This window comes from Nelumbo lutea, chromosome 1 (genome assembly GCF_056320005.1).
Source record: "Nelumbo lutea isolate HS-2025 chromosome 1, American lotus-T2T, whole genome shotgun sequence".
Classification (NCBI taxonomy): Eukaryota; Viridiplantae; Streptophyta; class Magnoliopsida; order Proteales; family Nelumbonaceae; genus Nelumbo; species Nelumbo lutea.
In genome coordinates, this window is record NC_142684.1 from 93,440,531 (window position 1) to 93,450,483 (window position 9,953).

The window sequence follows — 9,953 nt, forward strand, 5'->3', positions numbered from 1 at the left end:
CTGCTACTTGGGTAGACATTTGCTCACCCATGAGAAAGAAGAAGAAGAAAAAAAATAAGAAGATGGGAAAGAAACAACACAAACACAAATTGGGCATAGGGTTTTTGACACTTTTAAATATTCTCAAGAAGAAATACAAGAATTTAGCAAAATATATTAATGGTACATATTGAACAACCATTTTTGTTAGTTGAAGATACTAAACTTGAAAGATTTTTACATAATTCTATAGATCTACAATTTTAAAAAGTTTCTAGGAATACTATTAGATCAAATGATTTAATATTTTTTTATTCATATAACAAACTTTAATTTATATTTTATCAAATCTTAATTCTAGAGTTGTAATTACTTCTAATATATGGACTTATAAATTTAATATAAGTTATATTTGTGTTACCGATCACTTAATTGATGAATACTAGATTTTACAAAAAAGAATTTTAAGTTTTAGTAGGTTTAAATGGCAACACATTGGCCCAACTATTACTACAAGTATTTTAAATACTTTACATGATTATGGAATTGACAATAAACTATTTTCTATTAATTTAGATAATGTTAGTAATAATAATTTAGCAATAAATATTTTAAAATATTAATTAAAACCATTTTTAAATGGTAAATTATTTCATAACAGATATGCATGCCACATCATAAATTTACATATTCAGGATGCTTTAAATATTATTTTTAATCATATTTCTAAAATTAAAAATTGTATTGTATATATTAAAATTTCTAGAGCAAGAAAAAAAAAAGAAAAAAAGAATTTAAATATTTATGTCAAAATTATGATTTAAAATATAAACATTTTGTATTATATGTTAAACATAAATCAAATTATACCTATATTATGTTAGAAAATTGTATTTGTTACAAACAAATTCTTACTGATTTTTATAATGCAAAAATACCAAATGATATTAAAATTAAGAATAGGAAATATAAATTTGTTAAAAAGATTTTTAAAACATTTTTTATGATGAACTATTGAATTATCGAGTGTTTATTACCCAAATAGTTGTAATTTAGATTATCAATTAATGATGATTAGTGATTGTTTTGCAAAATATAAAAACAATTCACAATCTAAAAGTATAGTTGAAATAATGGAAAATTGATATAGAAAATATTAGAACATTTTTCCTCTTTATTGCTTAGCTACAATATTAGATCCTTGGATTAGGAAAGATGGTTTAGATATGTTAATTGAAACATTTTGTGAAAATATGAATATTGAAATTGAAAATAAAAAAGAAGATATTAATAATTTATTAATTGAAATGTATAGTTTGTATGAAACTGAAATAACAGGGCACAAGAAATTTCCTTGCGCAAGTGCATCGTCCACTTCTGGCACCACTTCCAGTAAGTGGAAAAGAAAAATTTTGGCATCAAATACGTTGGAGGCAGAAATCTATTGCCTTTTCATCAGCAAGTTCATTTACTGAACTTAGTTTTTATTTACAAGCAAATTTTTATAGTTTTGTTAATTCCTTCACCTCGAAAGAAATGAATAATTTTAATATTTTAACCTGATGGAGTGAATATGAAAAAAATTATCTAATTCTTACCGCCATGGCACGTGATCTACTAACCCCTTGTGACTATAATTCCATCGAAATCTTGTTTAAGTGTAGGTACTAAGGTGTTGGACAACAAGAAAAACTGCATGAATGATAAAAGTTTGGAGATGCGCATCTACTTTAAAAATTGTTGGATGCTAAGGATAGATTATAAGACAAAGTTGGGCATAACAATACACTTGATATTTCACCTGAAGTAGATGATCAAAGTCGACGAGATGGAGGCCTAGGTGGAACTTAAAGAACATGATGAAATCAATATTTTTTGTATACTCAATAATTGTATAACATTTTTTCAAATTATTGTAAATTTTGTTTTAATTTTATTTAAATTACTTGATTTTTTTAATAATGTAATTTTTTATTTTCAGTTTGTAACTATATTGTATTTTTTTATGTTTTATCAATTTATTCCATTTTAATTTCCATATTTTATTCATCCAACCATTATATGATTTGTATTATTCAAATTGAAATGAAATAAAATCCCTATTTTTCTTTCAATTTGTTGTCTACTGAGTCTTTGTCTCTTTGACTTTGTATTTGGTTAAGTAATCTTTTATTTATTTGTTAGATTTTTTATTTTTTCAAATAGTTCCCAAAGGAAAGTGCATGACACACGTATCAAACCCTTCACTCATTGCTTCCTCCCGGTGACTCATGTCTTCACTGTGATGATTCCAATTCTCCTCCTCAGTTACCGAATGTGCATGACACACTATCTGTTGGTTGAGTTGAAAAAAAAACTACTTTTTTATGGAAGAGAAAAAAAAAAAAAAAAAAACTACTTAATTTGGAGAGCATAATTCATCCCCAACCTCTATACTCAAACTAATGGGCATAGTTGATGGTTCCAGCATTGCTCCTGCCAAGGAAATCCCAGATCCCAATGATTCAAGCAAGAAGGTAATTAATCCAGCATATGAAAAGTGGTTTCAATTGGATCAACTTGTTCTCAGTTGTCTCTTCTTTTCCTTGACCGAAACCACTATGGGACAAGTAGTTGGTCTGCGATCCTCTTATTAAGTATGGAACTCTCTTTCCAAATCCTATTCTACAATCACAATAAGAAAAATGAACTTTGGTTACGAACAAAACCATAGCTAAAAATCCAAAAAACCGTAGCTATAGGTTTATAGCTATGGACTAGTTACAGTCACAAAACAGTAGCTAAAGTCGTGGTGGCTATAGGTAATATCTATCATCCGTAGCTAAAACTAATTTATAGCTACGGTTTATGTCTGTGGCTAAAGACCAATTCAATAATTATATGTGAAGTTTTAGCTACGGTTTTTTAGTTAACCATGGCTACAAATTTGACACTATAGCTACAGTTTGTTTTACAACCGTAGTTAAATGTTGCTCTATAGGTACGGTTTGGAAATGCCCAAAGCTATAACATTTAGATCTATAGCGACGGCCTTGAGATGACCGTACAAAAAATATGAATCTATACCTACAATTTACTTTGATCGTAGCTAAAAGTTAAAAACTATAACCATGAACTTAGGTTGTCCGTAGCTAAAATAAGAACCTATAGCTATGGTCTAAGTAGTCTCTAGCAAAAAAAGCATGAATCATAGCTACGGTTTTTAACTATTCATAGCTAAAATTGTTGATATATGGTTGATGGCATTTTTTTTTCCTGCATCAAATATAAGCACAACATATTCAATTCATAATAAAAGATGAAACTTGATTTCAGAATTCCAATAAAAGATTTTATAATGAAAAAATGAATTGCATCTCAAGGTGTTTTAATATATCCATGTGTTTAAAATCTATTACAAGTTCAAGGTTCTTAAATACATGAAACTCAATCCTGAGCGCTTGAGCCGAGTGCTTTGATTTGATCCGAGCGCTTGAGCGATGAGTGAGTGAAAGTAGTGAGGCAGAGCAGCACCACTCCCTTAAATCTTAGTCAAAGCTTTCACTCTCTGTTTCAGGAAGGGAAACCATACAATGAGTTTGGGGTCCCAATCATGCATCAATCAGAAGTGCCAGTTAGTACCACCTGCTTTATCTCTAACTTTAATTCTTTCCTGCCACCCTATAATAGACAATCTATACAACCATCTCTTGAATTGTAGAATGTAGATTCAGGCCTCATGAAGCAATTCTTCAAATTTTATAACAACCAAATCTAACCTGAGCTCTAACCTGAGCCCCATGCTCCCAGAAATTCAATTGCTCCAATCCAAATAATTGAGGTAGATGCTCTAACACTAACTAAATGCCCAGGATGAATTGCATGAAGCAATGTTGCTTTTGAGTTTTGATGGAACAACTTTTGGTTTTGGGAGTCTTCTCTAATGGGATACGGTTGGAACTTGGAAACTAAACACCACGTACATTGTACAACCTTCTGATGAGAGAGAGAGAGAGAGAGAGAGAAAGATGGGGCCAATTGCCATTTGCATTTTCAGATTTTGGTTTCCCGGAAGAAGAAAAGAAAAAAAGGGGGGGGGGGGGGGGGGTTAGTCCGCAAGGTACTTGTTCTCTTGCAGCCTTATTAGGCCAAGTAAACAGCAATCACACCAAAAGCAATATTAAAACCATCATCTCCAACTTGGGCTAGCGTTTTCCCATTACGTTGGTTTGATTATGAGTTAGTTTGGATTGCCAATGGTGGTCAGATCTCTGATTATAATTTATGACTGGATTTTGGCACATTTAGAACCATACAGACACCTTGAAGATATCTCTGCTTCGGCATTTATGGTATAAGGTTGCTACCACAGATTTGAGATTGCTGTTTGCCTACTACAATTACTCATGTGGGCCAATCCATTGGAATGATCTACCAGATCCCTGCATCTACAACGGATAAGTGATCACTATTGCTGATTCAATTATTTTAGTCTTTGACTCTTTCAAGTGCCAACACAGAATTTACTATTGTAGGATTTTAGTAAGTTTACCTATGACTGATTTTGGTTGTTTTAAGATCCAAGTGCAATTTGGGATATATCTAGTGGCAACCATGATTGGTAGTTCGTTTTCTTTCCATTACATTACCCTCCCATTCATTATTTCTAGTCTCCTAAAACAATTGGTTTGGACCACATAATTTGCCATTCTTCATGACCAGACCACTGTAGTATTCAGCTTCCTTGCTGTATTCCTTGCTTCCGTTACCATGTGCTTTTGTTTCCATTGAACTGGACAGTTTTCACATAGCCACTTAATGGTTGTCTTTGAGTCACCTTCCACCATAAAATTTTTGTACCCAAGTGACTAGCCCAACTTCAGTCCCTAAAGTACTGCAATTTATTCAGCTTCCAATGATTTCTTTTACTTGATTAGTCCTGAATAATAGCAGTCACCCCTCCTTCATGGTTTCTGAAAACTCCTCCAATGCCTAAAATTCCAGGATTGCATAGACTACAGCCATCAAAGTTTAATTTTAAGAGATTCCTTGGTGGTGGACACCATTATACCCTCAAGAGCTTTCAACTCCCTGTTTAGTTCTGAAATTTTAAACTCATTTTTGTATCAATAACAAAGCTATGACTGAACCTTCATCCATCCTGGTTACATTAGGCTATGGGAGACAGGTTCAGGTAAGATGGTTTGGGAAACAACTAAACCAGGTTCAGAACAAAGGAGCAGGTCTGGGAACTCAATTTTGTAATGGGGACTGATGGTTGCTTCATTGGTCCTACCCTTCCCCTTTAATCACAAAATAACAAAACTAAATTGCACATAACCCATTTATTTGCAAAACATCCCCTATTTGGTTTTATCATTTTTCTTGTGATTTAAGGAAATAAGGCCCACAACACTCCTTATTAATAACACTAGCATTTCTCTTTAATGAAATGTACTTCACTACAATAACAAGTAGACCACTTAGGTGGGATATGCAAGTATTTTGTAGAAATTTAAATGCATAGATTTTGGAATGGGTGAATCCAGCTGTTGTGAAAACAATGCCTTCTTTTGAAGACTATTCCTTGTGTACATTGTGTAAGTTGGAATCAATCTTATTCTGCAGATACCTGGACTGGTAAATGTGGATTTTGTCTCTACGTTGAGCAGTTTTTTTGGATTTTATCTCTATATTGGTTTTCTAATATTCTGTTCATTCCTTTGGTACAACTTCATCTCAAATTATTGGAATGGGATTTGCAGGTTGTTACTAGCTTGGCCGATCCTCCTACTAACATCTCAAATCCACACTTGACAATATCTGCTTGTTCACCTAAGGCACTCACCAGTAGACATTTGTTTCTTGAATATATTTAATTGAAAAGACACTTTAAACATGCCAGTTTTACCCATACAGTGTTGCTCCTTCCATACTATTGATGATATAAATTTGAGCCAAATGAAACTTGCAACAGCCTAATGGCTACAAATCCTCCTTGTCCATCCATTTTCATCTCGTATAACTATTTGCAACCGGTTACATGAATCCCGTTCTGCCTATTTGCTCTCTTTTGGATAATATCTCTATTAATTAACTAGCTTTCATTTTTTTTTTCTTTTTCTCTTTCTTTCACTTCAACCACACCTTTACTTGTGTATCCTTCTATCATTCAGTATGTTTCTAAGCTTCAGTATGTCAGAAGTTTCAAAAATATATTTTTCTTTGTGGAATCTGTTTGGGACAGAGCTATATGGGCATATAGAGCCAAAATAAGCCTCAGAATTGTGCAACCTCAGAGCCCTAAGTAAATAAATCAAGTACCATTTTAATCACCAAGTCTTACAATAATCTCCCGCCCCATAGGTATTCTATATCAGAATAGAAATAAATATGTCGATGAAAATGTGTACATTTAGGAAACCTTGTTCTTTTTCAACACCCAAAACTCTTGTACAACTGAGGTGGCACCACTAAATATGTTGTTGCATTTATCTGAACAGAACTAGAAAAAGAAGAAACAATGTCGAAGTGAATGAAGTAGAGATCCAAAAACAGAAACTTACATCAACAATGGCACCAGCAGCCTCGGTTAGAGTAGGCGAAATGTTGAGCAAAATTCGCAAATCACGTCTGATCAGATTTTGTGAAAAGTATCATTAGTAGCAGAAGGTTTAGATTGAAGAAATTAAAAATAAGAACAATAGCGAAAATGAAGGTGATAATGGTTATTAGTAGGAGAGAGCAAAGGGATTACAAGTGTAGCTTCTCATTAGACTCTTAAGTGGCTTCTGAACAAATGACAGTTTGAGGTTTTGTGAGAAGATGATTGAAATCGAAGAAAAAAAACAGATAATCTAAAAAAACTACAACATATTAGACAGGAAAAATTGCAGAAAAAAGAAAAAAAAAAAAAAAAAGAAACACAGATGGGTTTCTTCACACGCTACATGAAAGGTTATTGACCTGGAATCGATCTTCCTGTTCTAAACCAAACGTTGGTAGACCTGGAATCGCTATCAGCTGCCGAACTCCAGTCCTTAACAGTGAGTAAACGACAAGACAATTGCTTAGACAATGCCGAATGGGTGGTCGGAGCGGTCGAGGGCTATGAATGGGTGGCCAGATCAATGAACAGCGGTGGTAGTGCTAAGTGAGAAATGAGAATGAGAGAGGCTGAGATAGGGCTCGATTAATAGGGCTAAGCCACTACGATGGCCAGTGTTGCGAATGGCGACTTCGGGGGTCGGCGTATTGAGACTGAGAGTGAGAGGAAAGACAGAGCGGGAGAGGGAGAGCAGACCGTAAGGACGAAGAGCAGGAGAGGGTTTCGAATAGAACAAAACCCATCTCACTTGGGGTTGTCAATGGGTTGGTTTTGCCAGACTTAACTGAACCGAACCAAACTGATTATGCCGGTTCGGTTCTTTCCCAATTAATGTAATATTTGATTCAATAATTTTGGATTATAGAATAAATTAATATAATTTAAGAGCGGGTTGTGTGGAAAATGCTTTTTATTGATTTATTATCCATTCAAAATAAATTAAATCCATAAATTCAAAGTCTATTACAACATATATCTTTTATTCTACCTTGAAAATTTTAATATAAAAAATTAGGATTTGACGCCAAAAAATAGGTATTTTTTTCCGCAAATATAACAAGGTAAGGTGCATTCAGAGTATAATTAAATTAAAAGTTTACATACAAGATAAATTCAAAGTATAATTAAAAAAGTGAGAAAATTGATTAGTAGTTACACAAAACCAGGACTGATTCATTGGTTATTAAGTTTGACCAGCTAGGTGTACAGTCTTGGGCCCTTTTTTTTAAGAGAACAAGGTTAGCGGTAGGATCGAACTAGTATATAGACCGACTAGCTAGCCGGTTTGGTTCACCTTTTTAAGCATTGGTAGTGTGTATATGTTTTATTATATTGAATAAATAATATAGTTTTGAAATATATAGAATAAATAATATATATAGATCTTATTTATAACTCTTTTTAGTTTTTCATCTTTTATAAATAAAAAAGCTAAAAAATTACATTTTGAGGAAAAACGGGTTTAATTTCTTGGTAAAATGGGTGAGCCAAGGTGCCTTTGGTCCATGAAGCACATACAATTATTAATTAATTAAGTATTCATTTATTAATTATTTAATTAATAATTACTATACTATTACTTTATAAATAATTTTTTATGAAATTAAATAATTTAGTTTAATTGTCAATATTATTTTTCATTGATAATTAACTATTATCAATTTATTTAAATTATTATTTTGTTTAAATAATTAAATTAATTTTTTTATGATTAGTTTGAATTAATTAAACAATAATCAATGTTTATTTATATTTCATAAATTACTATCTTTTTATTAATGTACTTATGAAATTATTAATAAATTATTTGATAGTTTGATTATTATTAATAGAAATTCTTAATTATTAAATATTATTTTAAAAAATATTTACTAGCTTATTAATTTTTATCTGTTTATTAAATATTTATTAGTTTATTAATTCTTAATATACTCATTGTTTTATAATATTTTCTAATCAATTTCTAGCCACGGATAACTATTATCTGTGGCTATAGTTATAAGTAGCTTTTACCCACAAATAAAGAGCTTTAGCTACAAACAAAACGACCGTGGTTATAGGTCTAATTCTACTTTTGTAACTTATAATCACGGACACTTTAAAACCGTGGCTATATTCATGTTTTAGCTACGATTGTTTACGACCGTAGCTAAAGTAAGTGAATGTGTTGTCGTTCGAGGAAGCTACAACTCCTGAATCAAATTCATTCTTGAGAAAGGCACGCTTACCATTACAGAATATGCTCATAAGGCCAAGTCTTGCTAATAGTATAGCTGATGTAGTGGAAACTATGTCGCATGAGGATCTTGTCATTTACTTCCATTGTGGCTTCGGGCTTGAATATTAATTGGTGGTGACCACTATCACAAACTGATCTCAGACCTTGATCTACTAGCTAGATGTTCATCATGTCCTTGGAATCCTACTAAATCACAAAGCATGGCTTGATTCGCCCATGCCTTTGAACCTGTTCAGCCATTTGCTAATGTCAAGAATAAAGGTCAAAGTTTTCAACAGAACGGAACCTATACATGGTCGAGCTAAGGGAAGATGATGTTCACAGTACAGGAAAATGGGGTTATATGTACTTTAGCTATGGACATCAAAACTGTAGTTAAAAGTTAGGCTATAGCCACAGACATCCTCCTATCTGTGGCAAAAAGTTAAGCTTTAACTATGATCATTTTGTCCATAAGTAAAAATAGTTTGTCCGTAGCTAATAGTTACTTATAACCATGGTTTTTAGACATCCGTGGCTATAAGTTAAGCTGACCTATTGCTACGTCTTTTTTTTCGTGGCTAAAAGCTATTTATAGTTATAGCCTTATAACTATGAAATTGATCTTTAGCTACAGCAACCTTATTTGTGGTTAAATGACAATTGCTCTTTTAGCCACGAATTTTAGTTATGAGTAATATAAATATGATACCAAAAATGTTTAACAATCATATCCTTGAGGAACAAATATGTTTGGAAACTATTTAATAAATTGATTATAAAATAGTATAAAATATTTAAAAAATAAGAAATATATTGTAAATTAATTAAATACTAAATAATGATTAAATTGATAAAAATTATTAAACTAGTAAATATTTATTGTAATGATTAAAAAATGTAAGGTATGGAAAACTAATAAATAATAATTATATATATTGATTAAAGATATTAAGTATTTATTAATTACTATAATTATTAAACTAAATACATATGTCTAATAATTAATAATTAATAAATTATTATTTATTCATTACTAATGAAAAAATAACAATTAATAGTTTTTAATAATAAACAAAATAGCAAATAAATTACTAAAAATTTCATAAATGCATAAATAAAAAGATAATAATTTGTAAAATACAAATAAATATTTCAATTAATATGTAA

At 31.4% G+C, this 9,953-nt stretch overlaps 1 long non-coding RNA gene across 1 annotated transcript; it reads right to left on the reverse strand.

Moving 5' to 3' along the window:
- Window positions 1–3,284: 3,284 nt before the first annotated feature.
- LOC148876181 (uncharacterized) lies at window positions 3,285–7,316 on the reverse strand. The gene is made up of 3 exons (XR_016098478.1): window positions 6,925–7,316; window positions 6,525–6,591; window positions 3,285–3,526 (listed from the first exon to the last, which is right to left on the reverse strand). It is a non-coding gene; the product is annotated as an uncharacterized LOC148876181 (long non-coding RNA).
- Between the last annotated feature and the right edge of the window lie 2,637 nt (window positions 7,317–9,953).